At 43.3% G+C, this 20,444-nt stretch overlaps 1 protein-coding gene across 47 annotated transcripts in view; it reads right to left on the bottom strand.

Annotated features, from left to right (window-relative positions):
• The window catches only part of LOC118381220 (cingulin-like protein 1), a 93,751-nt gene that overhangs the window by 58,830 nt on the left and 14,477 nt on the right, over positions 1-20,444 (bottom strand). For 46 of the 47 annotated variants that reach the window (XM_052524937.1, XM_052524983.1, XM_052524947.1 and 43 more), the window contains exon 1: positions 7,167-7,294. The exons of the other annotated variant lie outside the window; for it this stretch is intronic. The gene's annotated coding sequence lies outside the window, so the exon portion shown is untranslated. Of the gene's footprint in view, positions 1-7,166; positions 7,295-20,444 lie in introns of those variants that run through there. 47 annotated transcript variants of the gene reach the window in all.

Genomic DNA, 20,444 nt, shown 5'->3' with positions numbered 1-20,444 from the left:
TCTGTCGGCAGCTCTGAAACCCCACCCAGCAGCACATCCACAATCCACATCAGGTGATCACTAAGTAGAGGGAGTATAGGTGGTGTATTACAGTAGTATTATACAGTAATATAATACAGTGGTATAATACAGTAATATAATACAGTAATATAATAATATGGTATAATACAGTAATATAATACAGTGGTATAGTACAGTAATATAATACAGTGGTATAATACAGTAATATAATACAGTAATATAATACAGTGGTATAATACAGTAATATAATACAGTAATATAATAATATGGTATAATACAGTGGTATAATACAGTGGTATAATACTGTGGTATAATACAGTAATATAATACAGTAATATAATAATATGGTATAATACAGTGGTATAATACAGTAATATAATACAGTTGTATAATACAGTAATATAATACAGTGGTATAATACTGTGGTATAATACAGTAATATAATACAGTGGTATAATACTGTGGTATAATACTATGGTATAATACAGTAATATAATACTATGGTATAATACAGTGGTATAATACTGTGGTATAATACAGTAATATAATACTATGGTATAATACAGTGGAATATTACTGTGGTATAATACAGTAATATAATACAGTGGTATAATACAGTAAGTAATATAATACAGTGGTATAATACAGTGGTATAATACAGTAATATAATACAGTAATATAATACAGTAATATAATACAGTGGTATAATACAGTGGAATATTACTGTGGTATAATACAGTAATATAATACAGTGGTATAATACAGTGGTATAATACAGTGGAATATTACTGTGGTATAATACAGTAATATAATACTGTGGTATAATACAGTGGTATAATACAGTGGTATAATACAGTAAGTAATATAATACAGTGGTATAATGCAGTGGTATAATACAGTGGTATAATACAGTGGTATAATACAGTAATATAATACAGTGGTATAATACAGTGGTATAATACAGTGGTATAATACTGTGGTATAATACAGTAATATAATACAGTGGTATAATACAGTGGTATAATACAGTGGTATAATACAGTGGTATAATACAGTGGTATAATACAGTGGTATAATACAGTGGTATAATACTGTGGTATAATACAGTGGTATAATACAGTGGTATAATACAGTGGTATAATACTGTGGTATAATACAGTGGTATAATACTGTGGTATAATACTGTGGTATAATACTGTGGTATAATACAGTGGTATAATACTATGGTATAATACAGTGGTTTAATACATTCTGTAGCTCAGTTGGTAGAGCATGGCGCTTGTAACGCCAGGGTAGTGGGTTCGATTCCCAGGACCACCCATACGTAGAATGTATGCACACATGACTGTAAGTCGCTTTGGATAAAAGCGTCTGCTAAATGGCATATATTATTATTATTATATATTATAATACTGTGGTATAATACAGTGGTATAATACAGTGGTATAATACAGTGGTATAATACAGTGGTATAATACAGTGGTATAATACAGTAATATAATACAGTGGTATAATACTGTGGTATAATACAGTGGTATAATACTGTGGTATAATACAGTGGTATAATACAGTGGTATAATACAGTGGTATAATACAGTGGTATAATACAGTGGTATAATACAGTGGTATAATACAGTGGTATAATACAGTGGTATAATACTGTGGTATAATACAGTGGTTTAATACAGTGGTTTAATACAGTAATATAATACAGTAATATAATACAGTAATATAATACTGTGGTATAATACAGTGGTATAATACAGTGGTATAATACAGTGGTATAATACAGTAATATAATACAGTAATATAATACTGTGGTATAATACAGTGGTATAATACAGTGGTTTAATACAGTGGTATAATACAGTGGTATAATACAGTAATATAATACAGTGGTATAATACAGTGGTATAATACAGTGGTATAATACAGTAATATAATACAGTGGTATAATACAGTGGTATAATACAGTGGTATAATACAGTGGTATAATACAGTAATATAATACAGTAATATAATACTGTGGTATAATACAGTGGTATAATACAGTGGTTTAATACAGTAATATAATACAGTAATATAATACAGTGATATAATACAGTGGTATAATACAGTGGTATAATACAGTGGTATAATACAGTGGTATAATACAGTGGTATAATACAGTGGTATAATACAGTAATATAATACAGTAATATAATACAGTGGTATAATACAGTGGTATAATACAGTAATATAATACAGTAATATAATACAGTAATATAATACTGTGGTATAATACAGTGGTATAATACAGTGGTATAATACAGTAATATAATACTATGGTATAATACAGTGATATAATACAGTGGTTGTCTATGGAAATGTTCTAACGTTCCACAGTGGCTAGATATAAAGGTACAGGTAGAACATTAGGCCTACACATTATAGCCTTTCAGACACTGAACTCTTCTTCTAATTTGTCATTTGTAAATAGGTCACAAATAAGGTTATCCCCAGTAAAATTGGAACACAACTCATGAGCCCTCCTCCTGTACTGCTCACACCTAATTCCCACTTGTGACTGAAAACAGGGGAAAAGATGCCAATTAGTGGCACAGGTGGCATATATATATATAACTAATGTAATATATTATATATATAAAACTAATTAAATATATTATATATAATACTAATGTAATATATTATATATATATATCAAACTAATGTAATATATATATTATATATATAAAACTAATGTAATATATTATATATATAAAACGAATGTAATATCTTATATATATAACTAATGTAATATATTATATATAACTAATGTAATATATTATATATATATAACTAAGGTAATATATTATATATATATATATAACTAATGTGATATAGTATATATATATATATATAACTAATGTAATATATTAGATATATAACTAATGTAATATATTAGATATAACTAATGTTATATATTATATATATAACTAAGGTAATATATTATATATATATTAATGTAATATATTATATATATATTAATGTAATATATTATATATATATATAACTAATGTTATTATGTTAATGTTATTTAATTCATTGTTTTATTCTGTGTTGTTTCAGCATTCAACGCACATAATGTATAGTGCATTTAATGTAAAAAATATATATATCTAAACCAAAATAGAAAATTCTGATTATTTAAAGAAATAATCGAACTGAAACCGAACCGACCTCAAAAGACACTAATCGCTCAGGGCTAATAAAGATGGATTTCGCCAAACATAAAGTCATCGCACCAGACACGTGTGACTCTGATGACTGCAAATTCTACGTATCTAGAAAGCCTGGTGTGTGAGATGAAATCCCAGTCTTTATCGGCAGCGCGGCTGTAAAGAACAATGAAAGCAGAGAGGTCTTGTATTCATTCCTAATACAGACACCTTGGGTTTGTAACTGAATAAACTCATACATTTTAACTTGAACATTCCAGCACACTTCAACAGAGCCAGATCTCTCAGACCCATTTTCACTAAGTGTAGAGCACAGACATCAATCAGCATCGAAATCAAATCAACGTTTATCATGCTCGATTGAGTCACCGTGAGTGTCTTTAGAAACAGTCTGTTGTCTGTTGTTGAGGGAGCACACGTGTCCTGGTCGGGGAAAACGGTTTGAAATGGCACTGCCCTAAGTGAAAAATAGGTGAGACATTGCCTAGGGAGAATAAAGATGACATCATTTCAAATAGCTTTCCCCAGTTGTGGGTGGATGCCAACCTTCCAGACATACCAGACCAGACCAGGTGCAGACAGACAAGAACAGGTGCAGACAGACCAGGTGCAGCCAGACAGACCAGGTGCAGACAGACCAGACCAGGTGCAGACAGACCAGACCAGGTGCAGACAGACCAGAACAAGTGCAGACAGACCGGACCAGGTGCAGACAGACCAGATCAGGTGCAGACAGACCAGACCAGGTGCAGACAGACCAGACCAGGTGCAGACAGACCAGACCAGGTGTAGACAGACCAGATCAGGTGCAGACAGACCAGACCAGGTGCAGACAGACCAGACCAGGTGTAGACAGACCAGACCAGGTGCAGACAGACCAGACCAGGTGCAGAGAAAGACCAGACCAGGTGCAGACAGACCAGACCAGGTGTAGACAGACCAGAACAAGTGCAGACAGACCAGAACAGGTGCACCCACCTTACAACTCTCTGTGGACATGTCTGGCTGATGGTAACCAGACCCCTGCCACCCCTCTCTGATGGTAACCAGACCCCTGTTACCCCTCTCTGATGGTAACCAGACCCCTGCCACCCCTCTCTGATGGTAACCAGACCCCTGTTACCCCTCTCTGATGGTAACCAGACCCCTGTTACCCCTCTCTGATGGTACCCAGACCCCTGTTACCCCTCTCTGATGGTAACCAGACCCCTGTTACCCCTCTCTGATGGTAACCAGACCCCTGTTACCCCTCTCTGATGGTACCCATACCCCTGTTACCCCTCTCTGATGGTACCCAGACCCCTGTTACCCCTCTCTGATGGTAACCAGACCCCTGTTACCCCTCTCTGATGGTAACCAGACCCCTGTTACTCCTCTCTGATGGTAACCAGACCCCTGTTACCCCTCTCTGATGGTAACCAGACCCCTGTTACCCCTCTCTGTGGACATGTCTGATGGTACCCAGACCCCTGCCTCCCCTCTCTGATGGTAACCAGACCCCTGTTACCCCTCTCTGATGGTAACCAGACCCCTGTTACTCCTCTCTGATGGTAACCAGACCCCTGTTACCCCTCTCTGATGGTACCCATACCCCTGTTACCCCTCTCTGATGGTAACCAGACCCCTGTTACCCCTCTCTGTGGACATGTCTGATGGTACCCAGACCCCTGTTACCCCTCTCTGATGGTAACCAGACCCCTGTTACCCCTCTCTGATGGTAACCAGACCCCTGTTACTCCTCTCTGATGGTAACCAGACCCCTGTTACCCCTCTCTGATGGTACCCATACCCCTGTTACCCCTCTCTGATGGTAACCAGACCCCTGTTACCCCTCTCTGATGGTAACCAGACCCCTGTTACCCCTCTCTGATGGTAACCAGACCCCTGTTACTCCTCTCTGATGGTAACCAGACCCCTGTTACCCCTCTCTGATGGTAACCAGACCCTGTTACCCCTCTCTGTGGACATGTCTCTCTGATGGTAACCAGACCCTGTTACCCCTCTCTGTGGACATGTCTCTCTGATGGTAACCAGACCCCTGTTACCCCTCTCTGATGGTAACCAGACCCCTGTTACCCCTCTCTGATGGTAACCAGACCCCTGTTACCCCTCTCTGATGGTAACCAGACCCCTGTTACCCCTCTCTGTAGACATTTCTGATGGTAACCAGACCCCTGTTACCCCTCTCTGATGGTAACCAGACCCCTGTTACCCCTCTCTGATGGTACCCATACCCCTGTTACCCCTCTCTGATGGTAACCAGACCCCTGTTACCCCTCTCTGATGGTAACCAGACCCCTGTTACCCCTCTCTGTGGACATGTCTGATGGTACCCAGACCCCTGTTACCCCTCTCTGATGGTAACCAGACCCCTGTTACCCCTCTCTGATGGTAACCAGACCCCTGTTACTCCTCTCTGATGGTAACCAGACCCCTGTTACCCCTCTCTGATGGTACCCATACCCCTGTTACCCCTCTCTGATGGTACCCAGACCCCTGTTACCCCTCTCTGATGGTAACCAGACCCCTGTTACCCCTCTCTGATGGTAACCAGACCCCTGTTACCCCTCTCTGATGGTAACCAGACCCCTGTTACCCCTCTCTGATGGTAACCAGACCCTGTTACCCCTCTCTGTGGACATGTCTCTCTGATGGTAACCAGACCCTGTTACCCCTCTCTGTGGACATGTCTCTCTGATGGTAACCAGACCCCTGTTACCCCTCTCTGATGGTAACCAGACCCCTGTTACCCCTCTCTGATGGTAACCAGACCCCTGTTACCCCTCTCTGATGGTAACCAGACCCCTGTTACCCCTCTCTGATGGTAACCAGACCCCTGTTACCCCTCTCTGTAGACATTTCTGATGGTAACCAGACCCCTGTTACCCCTCTCTGATGGTAACCAGACCCCTGTTACCCCTCTCTGATGGTAACCAGACCCCTGTTACCCCTCTCTGATGGTACCCATACCCCTGTTACCCCTCTCTGATGGTAACCAGACCCCTGTTACCCCTCTCTGATGGTAACCAGACCCCTGTTACCCCTCTCTGATGGTAACCAGACCCCTGTTACCCCTCTCTGATGGTAACCAGACCCTGTTACCCCTCTCTGTGGACATGTCTCTCTGATGGTAACCAGACCCTGTTACCCCTCTCTGTGGACATGTCTCTCTGATGGTAACCAGACCCCTGTTACCCCTCTCTGATGGTAACCAGACCCCTGTTACCCCTCTCTGATGGTAACCAGACCCCTGTTACCCCTCTCTGATGGTAACCAGACCCCTGTTACCCCTCTCTGATGGTAACCAGACCCCTGTTACCCCTCTCTGATGGTAACCAGACCCTGTTATCCCTCTCTGTGGACATGTCTGATGGTAACCAGACCCCTGTTACTCCTCTCTGATGGTAACCAGACCCCTGTTACCCCTCTCTGATGGTAACCAGACCCCTGTTACCCCTCTCTGTGGACATGTCTGATGGTAACCAAGAGGCCAGTAACCCCAAAACAAGATAGCTATCAGCCAGGGAAAGTAACGTTTGGTTGTCTTTCAAGAACAATAAAAAAGATACGTGGAATTTACTGTGCTGATCAGGTGTGTGTGTGTGTGTGTGTGTGTGTGTAATATAATAATATATGCCATTTAGCAGACGCTTTTATCCAAAGCGACTTACAGTCATGTGTGGATACATTCTACGTATGGGTGGTCCCGGGGATCGAACCCACTACCCTGGCGTTACAAGCGCCATGCTCTACCAACTGAGCTACAGAAGGACCACAGGGTCTGTGTGTGTGTGTGTGTGTGTGTGTGTGTGTGTGTGTGTGTGTGTGTGTGTGTGTGTGTGTGTGTGTGTGTGTGTGTGTGTGTGTGTGTGTGTGTGTGTGTGTGTGTGTGTGTGTGTGTGTGTGTGTGTGTGTGTGTCAGGTTACCTGTTCGTCTAGTGAGACAGTCTTTCAGAGTGTGTTCACTTTGTCCCCCAGTAGTTCAGTCAGCTGTACCAGTGAAGGGGGGGGAGGGGGGGTAGTATCTCTCTGGTCTCTCTCTGAGCCCCTATTGGCTGATGGAAACACAAGGTCAGAGGTCAGATATACTGGCCCATTGCCTGGTGTTACCATGGACACCAGGGGCATTCTTTAAAAATGACAAAGGTTGTGTCAGACAAAGGGCACACAAGTAAATTGATTAACTCTATAAACCGACACACCCATTTCAGACACACCCACTTCAGACACACCCATTTCCGACACACCCATTTCAGACACACCCATTTCAGACACACCCATTTCAGACACACCCATTTCAGACACACACATTCCAGACACACCCACTTCAGACACACCCATTTCAGACACACCCATTTCCGACACACCCATTTCAGACACACCCATTCCAGACACACCCATTCCAGACACACCCATTCCAAACACACCCATTCCAGACACACCCATTCCAGACACACCCATTCCAGACACACCCATTTCAGACACACCCATTCCAGACACACCCATTTCAGACACACCCATTTCAGACACACCCATTTCAGACACACCCACTTCAGACACACCCATTTCCGACACACCCATTTCAGACACACCCATTTCAGACACACCCATTTCAGACACACCCATTTCAGACACACACATTCCAGACACACCCACTTCAGACACACCCATTTCAGACACACACATTCCAGACACACCCACTTCAGACACACCCATTTCAGACACACACATTCCAGACACACCCACTTCAGACACACCCATTTCAGACACACACATTCCAGACACACCCATTTCAGACACACACATTCCAGACACACCCACTTCAGACACACCCATTTCAGACACACCCATTTCAGACACACACATTCCAGACACACACATTTCAGACACACCCATTTCGAGACACACACATTCCAGACACACCCATTTCGAGACACACCCATTTAAGACACACCCATTTCGAGACACACCCATTTCGAGACACACCCATTTAAGACACACACATTAGTCTAAAACCAAACAGGAGTTACTGTTGTTGATGCAGGACATTAGTCTAAAACCAATCAGGAGTTACTGTTGTTGATGCAGGACATTAGTCTAAAACCAATCAGGAGTTACTGTTGTTGATGCAGGACATTAGTCTAAAACCAATCAGGAGTTACTGTTGTTGATGCAGGACATTAGTCTAAAACCAATCAGGACTTATTGTTGTTGATGCAGGACATTTTCTCGGTGAGGAACAATGAGGTTTGGAATGTTACTAAGGAATGTTTGGAATGTTTGGAATGTTACTAAGGAATGTTTGGAATGTTTGGAATGTTACTAAGGAATGTTTGGAATGTTTGGAATGTTACTAAGCAACAACAACATACGTCAAGTAGCAACATGCTAATTCATAATAGTAAACACATATCAAAATTCAAATCAATGTCATTGACCTTTTGATATCTCTATGGGGTCGAGGTACAGAACTAGGTCCCCATCTTGGAAGAACAGAATCCTTACAATCAATCCATGAAACGTATTTCTAAAACTATTTCAACAGCTGTCACTAGGGTTGCTAAGCTACAGGTAACTAATTTAAACTTGAATCATCTTTCAAATAATATTTAAAAATGTATAAACCATCAACAGTATGGTAAACTAAACTGACCAGACCATCAACAGCATGGTAAACTGAGGAGACCATCAACAGCATGGTAAACTGAGGAGACCATCAACAGCATGGTAAACTGAGGAGACCATCAACAGCATGGTAAACTGAGGAGACCATCAACAGCATGGTAAACTGAGGAGACCATCAACAGCATGGTAAACTGACCAGACCATCAACAGCATGGTAAACTGACCAGACCATCAACAGCATGGTAAACTGAGGAGACCATCAACAGCATGGTAAACTGACCAGACCATCAACAGCATGGTAAACTGAGGAGACCATCAACAGCATGGTAAACTGAGGAGACCATCAACAGCATGGTAAACTGACCAGACCATCAACAGCATGGTAAACTGACCAGACCATCAACAGCATGGTAAACTGACCAGACCATCAACAGCATGGTAAACTGACCAGACCATCAACAGCATGGTAAACTGAGGAGACCATCAACAGCATGGTAAACTGACCAGACCATCAACAGCATGGTAAACTGACCAGACCATCAACAGCATGGTAAACTGACCAGACCATCAACAGCATGGTAAACTGACCAGACCATCAACAGCATGGTAAACTGACCAGACCATCAACAGCATGGTAAACTGACCAGACCATCAACAGCATGGTAAACTGACCAGACCATCAACAGCATGGTAAACTGAGGAGACCATCAACAGCATGGTAAACTGACCAGACCATCAACAGCATGGTAAACTGACCAGACCATCAACAGCATGGTAAACTGACCAGACCATCAACAGCATGGTAAACTGAGGAGACCATCAACAGCATGGTAAACTGACCAGACCATCAACAGCATGGTAAACTGAGGAGACCATCAACAGCATGGTAAACTGAGGAGACCATCAACAGCATGGTAAACTGAGGAGACCATCAACAGCATGGTAAACTGAGGAGACCATCAACAGCATGGTAAACTGACCAGACCATCAACAGCATGGTAAACTGACCAGACCATCAACAGCATGGTAAACTGACCAGACCATCAACAGCATGGTAAACTGAGGAGACCATCAACAGCATGGTAAATTGACCAGACCATCAACAGCATGGTAAACTGAGGAGACCATCAACAGCATGGTAAACTGAGGAGACCATCAACAGCATGGTAAACTGACCAGACCATCAACAGCATGGTAAACTGACCAGACCATCAACAGCATGGTAAACTGACCAGACCATCAACAGCATGGTAAACTGAGGAGACCATCAACAGCATGGTAAACTGACCAGACCATCAACAGCATGGTAAACTGACCAGACCATCAACAGCATGGTAAACTGACCAGACCATCAACAGCATGGTAAACTGACCAGAGGTACCAAACTAACTGAGGTAAAACGCCGTGTAGAGGTACCAAACTAACTGAGGTAAAACACAGTGTAGAGGTACCAAACTAGCTGAGGTAAAACACAGTGTAGAGGTACCAAACTAACTGAGGTAAAACACCATGTAGAGGTACCAAACTAACTGAGGTAAAACACAGTGTAGAGGTACCAAACTAACTGAGGTAAAACACCGTGTAGAGGTACCAAACTAACTGAGGTAAAACGCCGTGTAGAGGTACCAAACTAACTGAGGTAAAACGCCGTGTAGAGGTACCAAACTAACTGAGGTAAAATGTTGTGTAGAGGTACCAAACTAACTGAGGTAAAACACAGTGTAGAGGTACCAAACTAACTGAGGTAAAATGTTGTGTAGAGGTACCAAACTAACTGAGGTAAAACGCCGTGTAGAGGTACCAAACTAACTGAGGTAAAACGCCGTGTAGAGGTACCAAACTAACTGAGGTAAAATGTTGTGTAGAGGTACCAAACTAACTGAGGTAAAACACAGTGTAGAGGTACCAAACTAACTGAGGTAAAACACAGTGACACACTCAGACGTCATTTACAGACATCCAGGTGCCCACTCCAACACTCAGACATCATTTACAGATATCCAGGTCCCCACTCCAACACTCAGTTAGTTTGGTACCTCTACACTCAGTTAGTTTGGTACCTCTACATTTTACTGAATGACTTTCACTTTTGCTTGAGTCATTTTCTATTAAGGTATCTTTACTTTTACTCAAGTATGAAAACTGGGTACTTTTCCCACCACTGCCAGTACTGCAGACAACAGTGATAACTTCCTCACTGAGATGAAGCTTCAGTAGGCTGGTCTATAGGTTGTGGTCTCTGGGTTGTGGTCTCTGTGGGCTGTGGTCTCTGGTCTCTGGTCTCTGGGCTGTGGTCTGTGGGCTGTGGTCTCTGGTCTCTGGTCTCTGGCCTGTGGTCTGAGCTTTGGTCTCTGGTCTCTGGTCTCTGGGCTGTGGTCTCTGGGCTGTGGTCTGTGGTCTCTGTGGGTTGTGGTCTCTGTGGGTTGTGGATGACTACTCTGTGGGTTGTGGATGACTACTCTGTGTCTGTGGGTTGTGAATGACTACTCTGTGGGTTGTGGATGACTACTCTGTGTCTGTGGGTTGTGGATGATTACTCTGTGTCTGTGGGTTGTGGATGACTACTCTGTGGGTTGTGGATGACTACTCTGTGTCTGTGGGTTGTGGATGATTACTCTGTGTCTGTGGATTGTGGATGACTACTCTGTGGGTGTCACGGTTTTACTGCTAACCTACAAAGCATTACATGGGCAAACAGCTGGAGGCAGGGCTTCTCCTATAGAGCTCCATTTTTATGGAATGGCCTGCCTACCCATGTGAGAGACCCAGACTCGGTCTCAACCTTTAAGTCTTTACTGAAGACTCATCTCTTCAGTGGGTCATATGATTGAGTGTAGTCTGGCCCAGGACTGGGAAGGTGAACGGAAAGGCTCTGGAGCAACGAACCGCCCTTGCTGTCTCTGCCTGGCCGGTTCCCCTCTCTCCACTGGGATCCTCTGCCTCTAACCCTATTACAGGGGCTAGGTCACTGGCTTACTGGTGATCTTCCATGCCGTTCCTAGGAGGGGTGCGTCACTTGAGTGGGTTTAGTCACTGACGTGATCTTTCTGTCTGGGTTGGCGCCCCCCCTCGGGTTGTGCCGTGGCGGAGATCTTTGTGAACTATACTTGGCCTTGTCTCAGGATAGTAAGTTGGTGGTTGAAGATATCCCTCTAGTGGTGTGGAGGCTGTGCTTTGGCAAAGTGGGTGGGGTTATATCCTTCCTGTTTGGCCCTGTCCGGGGGAATTATCGGATGGGGCCACAGTGTCTCCTGACCCCTCCTGTCTCAGCCTGCAGTGTTTATGCTGCAGTAGTTTATGTGTCGGGGGGCTAGGGTCAGTTTGTTATATCTGTTTTGGATGACTACTCTGTGTCTGTGGGTTGTGGATGATTACTCTGTGTCTGTGGATTGTGGATGACTACTCTGTGGGTGTCACGGTTTTACTGCTAACCTACAAAGCATTACATGGGCAAACAGCTGGAGGCAGGGCTTCTCCTATAGAGCTCCATTTTTATGGAATGGCCTGCCTACCCATGTGAGAGACCCAGACTCGGTCTCAACCTTTAAGTCTTTACTGAAGACTCATCTCTTCAGTGGGTCATATGATTGAGTGTAGTCTGGCCCAGGACTGGGAAGGTGAACGGAAAGGCTCTGGAGCAACGAACCGCCCTTGCTGTCTCTGCCTGGCCGGTTCCCCTCTCTCCACTGGGATCCTCTGCCTCTAACCCTATTACAGGGGCTGAGTCACTGGCTTACTGGTGATCTTCCATGCCGTTCCTAGGAGGGGTGCGTCACTTGAGTGGGTTTAGTCACTGACGTGATCTTTCTGTCTGGGTTGGCGCCCCCCCTCGGGTTGTGCCGTGGCGGAGATCTTTGTGAGCTATACTTGGCATTGTCTCAGGATAGTAAGTTGGTGGTTGAAGATATCCCTCTAGTGGTGTGGAGGCTGTGCTTTGGCAAAGTGGGTGGGGTTATATCCTTCCTGTTTGGCCCTGTCCGGGGGAATCATCGGATGGGGCCACAGTGTCTCCTGACCCCTCCTGTCTCAGCCTGCAGTGTTTATGCTGCAGTAGTTTATGTGTCGGGGGGCTAGGGTCAGTTTGTTATATCTGTTTTGGATGACTACTCTGTGTCTGTGGGTTGTGGATGATTACTCTGTGTCTGTGGATTGTGGATGACTACTCTGTGGGTGTCACGGTTTTACTGCTAACCTACAAAGCATTACATGGGCAAACAGCTGGAGGCAGGGCTTCTCCTATAGAGCTCCATTTTTATGGAATGGCCTGCCTACCCATGTGAGAGACCCAGACTCGGTCTCAACCTTTAAGTCTTTACTGAAGACTCATCTCTTCAGTGGGTCATATGATTGAGTGTAGTCTGGCCCAGGACTGGGAAGGTGAACGGAAAGGCTCTGGAGCAACGAACCGCCCTTGCTGTCTCTGCCTGGCCGGTTCCCCTCTCTCCACTGGGATCCTCTGCCTCTAACCCTATTACAGGGGCTGAGTCACTGGCTTACTGGTGATCTTCCATGCCGTTCCTAGGAGGGGTGCGTCACTTGAGTGGGTTTAGTCACTGACATGATCTTTCTGTCTGGGTTGGCGCCCCCTCGGGTTGTGCCGTGGCGGAGATCTTTGTGAGCTATACTTGGCATTGTCTCAGGATAGTAAGTTGGTGGTTGAAGATATCCCTCTAGTGGTGTGGAGGCTGTGCTTTGGCAAAGTGGGTGGGGTTATATCCTTCCTGTTTGGCCCTGTCCGGGGGAATCATCGGATGGGGCCACAGTGTCTCCTGACCCCTCCTGTCTCAGCCTGCAGTGTTTATGCTGCAGTAGTTTATGTGTCGGGGGGCTAGGGTCAGTTTGTTATATCTGGAGTACTTCTCCTGTCCTATTCGGGGTCCTGTGTGCTCTCTCTTTCTCTCGGAGGACCTGAGCCCTAGGACCATGCCTCAGGACTACCTGGCATGATGACTCCTTGTTGTCCCCAGTCCACCTGGCCGTGCTGCTGCTCCAGTTTCAACTGTTCTGCCTGCAACTATGGAATACTGACCTCTTCACCGGACGTGCTACCTGTCCCAGACCTGCTGTTTTCAACTCTCTAAAGACAGCAGGAGTGGTAGAGATACTCTTGATCGGCTATGAAAAGCCAACTGACATTTACTCCTGAGCTGCACCCTTGACAACTACTGTGATTATTATTATTTGACCATGCTGGTCATTTATGAACATTTGAATATCTTGGCCATGTTCTGTTATAATCTCCACCCGGCATGTCCAGATGAGGACTGGCCACCCCTCATAGCCTGGTTCCTCTCTTGGTTTCTTCCTAGGTTCTGGCCTTTCTATGGAGTTTTTCCAAGCCACCGTGCTTCTACACTTGCATTACTTGCTGTTTGTGGTTTTAGGCTGGGTTTCTGTACAGCACTTTGAGATATCAGCTGATGTACGAAGGGCTAAATAAATACATTTGATTTGATTTGATTTACGTGTTCATGTTGATTGTATGAGTCTACGGGCCACAGGTATGGCTGTTAGTCATTTGGAGCTCCAGAGTGGCTCAGCGGTCTAAGGCACTGCATCTCAGTGCAAGAGGCGTCACTACGGTCCCTGGTTTGATTCCAGGTTGTATCACATCCGGCTGTGATTGGGAGTCCCATAAGGCGGGGGGGGCGCACAATTGGCCCATCTGGGTTTGGTCAAGGGGCCGTCATTGTAAATAAGAATTTGTTCTTAAATGACTTGTCTAGTTAAATAAATAAAATAAATAAAATAGCAAACAAAGAAAGGCTTCCTCTAAGCACAATAAGTATGTCCACCAACTAACTCGTCTTTCAGTCCATTAGAAGTTGTCCTGATACAGCAGGTCTGGCTGACAGTCGTACAGAACTCTCTTATTCTTCTCTGTCTATTTCAGTTGGTTGAGGAGGTTGAGGAGCCACAGACAGAGAACCAACCAATCAGCCTGTTGTCAGTCAGTACTATAGAGCTCTTGTCAGCAGTGGTTTTCAAACCCTTCCTCAGAACTCCCCCACCATGTTTTTATAGCGCTGAACTAGTTCATGCTTTAGAGCTGTCAGCATACTATTAAAGGCCAGGGTTCAGACCAGAACAGTACAAGGTGTGTCAGGGTTGGGCAAGTTGGCTGTCTCACTGTGGTGGCCCTTGGCCAAGCCAAGGCATGCCTTGCCATGTTCTCGTTTTCCATGCTAGCTTTGTGCGTGTGTGTGTGCGTGTGTGTGTGTGTGTGTGTGTCCTGTTCTGCTGGGTGGGACAGCACACGATCTGACAGAGGTAGGCCTTTCTAGCTGCAGAAGTTCTTGATTGCATAATACCAAATAAATCTATCACTGTGAATAGCCTCCCTCTCACCTCTCACCTCACTACTCTCCCCTTTCTACTCAATTAAATTTACATTTAAATTGAAGGGCTTTATTGTGATGGGAAACGTATGCTAACATTGCCAAAGCAAATGAAGTAGATTATAAAAAATGTGAAATAAACAATTAAAATGACCAAAATCACAAAAGTTCCAAAAGAATAAAGACATTTCAAATGTCATATTATGTGTAAATAGTTCAAGTACAAAAAGGAAAATAAATAAACATAAATATGGATTGTATTTACATTGGTGTTTGTTCTTCACTGGTTGCCCTTTTCTTGTGGCAACAGGTCACACATCTTGCTGCTGTGATGGCACACTGTGGTATTTCACCCAGTAGGTATGGGAGTTTATCAAAATCGGGTTTGTTTTCAAATTCTTTGTGCATCTGTGTAACCTGAGGGAAATATGTGTCTCTAATATGGTCATACGTTGGACAGGAGGTTAGGAAGTGCAGCTCAGTTTCCACCTCATTTTGTGGGCAGTGAGCACATAGCCTGTCTTCTCTTGAGAGCCATGTCTGCCTACGGCGGCCTTTCTCAATAGCAAGGCTATGCTCACTAAGTCTGTACATAGTCAAAGCTTTCCTTAAGTTTGGGTCAGTCACAGTGGTCAGGTATTATGCCGCTGTGTACTCTCTGTTTAGGGCCAAATAGCATTCTAGTTTGCTCTGTTTTTTGTGTCAAGTAATTATCTTTTGGTTTTCTCATGATTTGGTTGGGTCTAATTGTGCTGATGTCCTGGGGCTCTGTGGGGTGTGTTTGTGTTTGTGAACAGAGCCCCAGGACCAGCTTGCTTAGGGGACTCTTCTCCAGGTTCATCTCTCTGTAGGTGATGTCTTTGTTATGGAAGGTTTGGGAATCGCTTCCTTTTAGGTGGTTGTAGAATTTAACGGCTCTTTTCTGGATTTTGATAATTAGTGGGTATCGACCTAATTCTGCTCTGCAGGCATTATTTGGTGTTTTACGTTGTACAAGGAGGATACTTTTGCAGAATTCTCAATTTGGTGTTTGTCCCATTTTGTGAATTCTTGTTTGGTGAGCGGACCCCAGACCTCACAACCATAAAGGGCAATGGGTTCTATAACTGATTCAAGTACTTTTAGCCAGATCGTAATTGGTATGTCCAATATGATGTTTATTTTGATGGCATAGAATGCCCTTCTTGCCTTGTCTCTCAGATCGTTCACAGCTTTGTGGAAGTTACCTATGGCGCTGATATTTAGGCCAAGGTATGTATCGTTTTTTGTGTGCTCTAGGGCAACAGTGTCGAGATGAAATTTGAATTTGTGGTTCTGGCAACTGGACCTTTTTTGGGGAAACCATTATTTTGGTCTTACTGAGATTTACTGTCAGGGCCCAGGTCTGACAGAATCGGTGCAGAAGATCTAGGTGCTGCTGTAGGCCCTCCTTGGTTGGGGACAGAAGCACCAGATCATCAGCAAGCAGCAGACATTTGACTTCAGATTCCAGTCTCACCTCTCCCCTCTGCGTCACAAACCCATCCCAAAATTTGAAACTGAAACCTACTTCATCTTTTTCAAGAGCAAAAAAATATAGATTTTCTATCTGTGGAGAAGCAGCACAGTCTATGTCTCTTCTAATGACTGTTTCTAACAGCTTCTAATGACTGTTTCTATCAGCTTCTAACGACTGTTTCTATCAGCTTCTAATGACTGTTTCTAACAGCTTCTAATGACTGTTTCTATCAGCTTCTAATGACTGTTTCTAACAGCTTCTAATGACTGTTTCTATCAGCTTCTAACGACTGTTTCTATCAGCTTCTAATGACTGTTTCTATCAGCTTCTAACGACTGTTTCTATCAGCTTCTAATGACTGTTTCTATCAGCTTCTAACAACTGCTTCTATCAGCTTCTAACGACTGTTTCTATCAGCTTCTAACGACTGTTTCTATCAGCTTCTAACGACTGTTTCTATCAGCTTCTAATGACTGTTTCTATCAGCTTCTAACGACTGTTTCTATCAGCTTCTAATGACTGTTTCTATCAGCTTCTAATGACTGTTTCTATCAGCTTCTAATGACTGTTTCTATCAGCTTCTAACGACTGTTTCTAACAGCTTCTAACGACTGTTTCTAACAGCTTCTAACGACTGTTTCTAACAGCATCTAACGACTGTTTCTATCAGCTTCTAACGACTGTTTCTAACAGCATCTAATGACTGTTCATTTATTACACTGGTCATATGGATTGAATAGAGCCCTTAAAGTGGAACTGGCAGCACTTTTGCAGCGTGACATCTTGTAAAGAAATATACATCCCCAGAAAGAATGACACTTTAAAAAAAAAATCTGATAAGCGAGAATAGGTCACATTCAAGTTTTTATAAATTCTTAGAATTATTTGGGAATTATGTATACTAAGGTGAAAATTATATAGCAATATAGAGTGACAAAGCAGTCTGGACAATTAATAGACACGGCAGTAAATTAAACCCAATAAAAACACCTGCCTCGTCCAGGACCAGAGTATATGCAAACCGGTGCAGCGCAGCCAATCAGAGCTACAGTAGGCCTATATGTATATAGGCCTACTGTAGCTCTGATTGGCTGTGCTGCACCGGTTTGCATATAGGCCTACTGTAGCTCTGATTGGCTGTGCTGCACCGGTTTGCATATAGGCCTACTGTAGCTCTGATTGGCTGTGCTGCACCGGTTTGCATATAGGCCTACTGTCACAGTCTAATGATCTTGCTGTGAGTTTATTTTCCTGTAATAATTAAATACAAATTAGCTAAAGTCAAGACGTTGTCAGCTGTATGTTATGGTCATTATTTGAACTCGCTAGCCAGCTAACTTAACCTCTTGCTCCTACCCGACACGCAGGCGTCCCATCGAGACATCTGGAAATGCAAATGCACTACGCTAAATGCTAATAGCACTCGTTAAAACTCAAACGTTCATTAAAATACACATGCAGGGTATTGAATTAAAGCTACACTCGTTGTGAATTCAGGCAACAAGTCAGATTTTTAAAATGCTTTTCGGCGAAAGCATGATAAGCTATTATCTGATAGCATGTAACACCCCAAAAGACCAGCAGGGGACGTAAACAAAATAATTAGCATAGTCGGCGCTACACAAAATGCAAAATAAAATATAAAACATTCATTACCTTTGACCATCTTCTTTGTTGGCACTCCTAGATGTCCCATAAACACTATTGGGTCTTTTTATCGATTAAATCGGTCCATATATAGCCTAGATATCGATCTATGAAGACTGTGTGATCAACGAAAAAAATGGTGTTTTATAACGTCATTTTTTTAAATTAAAAAAGTCGACGATAAACTTTCACAAAACACTTCGAAATACTTTTGTAATGCAACTTTAGGTATTAGTAAACGTTAATAAGCGATCAAATTGATCACGAGGCGATGTATATTCTATAGCTGTACGTCTGGAAATAATGTCCGGGTAAATCTCAACCAAAATACCCGGTCGGAGACCTGAAGAAATGAGCTGTCTCTTCTTCGTTTGACCAAGAAACAAATCGTAGGCAAATGACAAGACTGTTGACATCATGTGGAAGCTGTAGGTATTGCAACCTCGGCCCCATTTAATGTGGTTCACCTTTATCAATCGGTTGAAGTTGCGCATGGATATATTTTTCCATTTTCAGTGATCAGATTTTCCTGCACTTTTCGATGAAACGCACGTTCTGTTATAGTCACAGCCATGATTTAACCAGTTTTATAAACGTCTGAGTGTTTTCTATCCACACATACTAATCATATGCATATACTATATTCCTGGCATGAGAAGCAGGGTGCTGAAATGTTGCGCGATTTTTAACAGAATGTTAAAAAGTAGGGGGTAGGAGTAACAGATTAAAGCTAGAAAGGAACCAAAACATTGTTTAGAAACTTTATTTTAATTGCCTGGTTTGCTAGATTTATATTTACTAAGTTAATTTTTAACAGATGGGTTTATTGGTGTTTAAATACCAGGCTGCTGATGTCATGCAGCCTGTCATTTTTCTGTTTATACTCTTTCATAACGACAACAACAAGTTTAATGTCGGTCTACAATAGAATAATCATTGGTCGTAGACAAAGAAGAACTCTCCTGTTGGTGTAGCAAAACATTCAAGAGCCATTTTCACCTTACCACCTCTTTGTCATGCACAGATAATCATACAACCTTTAAGTGTGTGGGGTGCTCTGCCATTGGTTGTGGTGTTTTATCTTACCAGTAGTCAACGGCAACTGCTGTGAGAGGGAGTGGTTTATCAGTTTACCAGTAGTCAACGTCAACTGCTGTGAGAGGGAGTAGTTTATCAGTTTATCAGTAGTCAACGCCCACTGCTGTGAGAGGGAGTAGTTTATCAGTTTATCAGTGTATCAACATTCAAAGCAGAATTACTCCATCCAATTGGTGACAGATTTTCATGCAAATATTCTAGAATCTGCATAAAGACAATATTCAAAGTGTGTTTCCGCCAAACATACTTGTTGCAGATAAAAATCAGTGCTTAAGTTATCATGTCCCGAATAAACATCTAAAGTTCAATGTGTTTCCATTGTATTTTCACCTCTACAAATTAGTTTTGTCACAGGCCTACTCTGGTCTTGTCACAGGCCTACTCTGGTCTTGTCACAGGCCTACTCTGGTCTTGACACAGGCCTACTCTGGTCTTGACACGGGCCTACTCTGGTCTTGTCACAGGCCTACTCTGGTCTTGTCACAGGCCTACTCTGGTCTTGACACGGGCCTACTCTGGTCTTGTCGGCAGGCCTACTCTGGTCTTGTCACAGGCCTACTCTGGTCTTGTCACAGGCCTACTCTGGTCTTGACACAGGCCTAGTCTGGTCTTGACACAGGCGTACTCTGGTCTTGTCACAGGCCTACTCTGGTCTTGACACAGGCCTACTCTGGTCTTGACACAGGCCTACTCTGGTCTTGACACAGGCCTACTCTGGTCTTGACACAGGCCTACTCTGGTCTTGTCACAGGCCTACTCTGGTCTTGACACAGGCCTACTCTGGTCTTGACACAGGCCTACTCTGGTCTGGTCACAGGCCTACTCTGGTCTTGTCACAGGCATACTCTGGTCTTGACACAGGCCTACTCTGGTCTTGACACAGGCCTACTCTGGTCTTGTCACAGGCCTACTCTGGTCTTGTCACAGGCCTACTCTGGTCTTGACACAGGCCTACTCTGGTCTTGACACAGGCCTACTCTGGTCTTGTCACAGGCCTAC

The sequence above is a fragment of the Oncorhynchus keta genome, chromosome 9 (assembly GCF_023373465.1).
Source record: "Oncorhynchus keta strain PuntledgeMale-10-30-2019 chromosome 9, Oket_V2, whole genome shotgun sequence".
NCBI lineage: Eukaryota > Metazoa > Chordata > Actinopteri > Salmoniformes > Salmonidae > Oncorhynchus > Oncorhynchus keta.
This window is presented reverse-complemented; position numbering and strand designations above follow the sequence as displayed.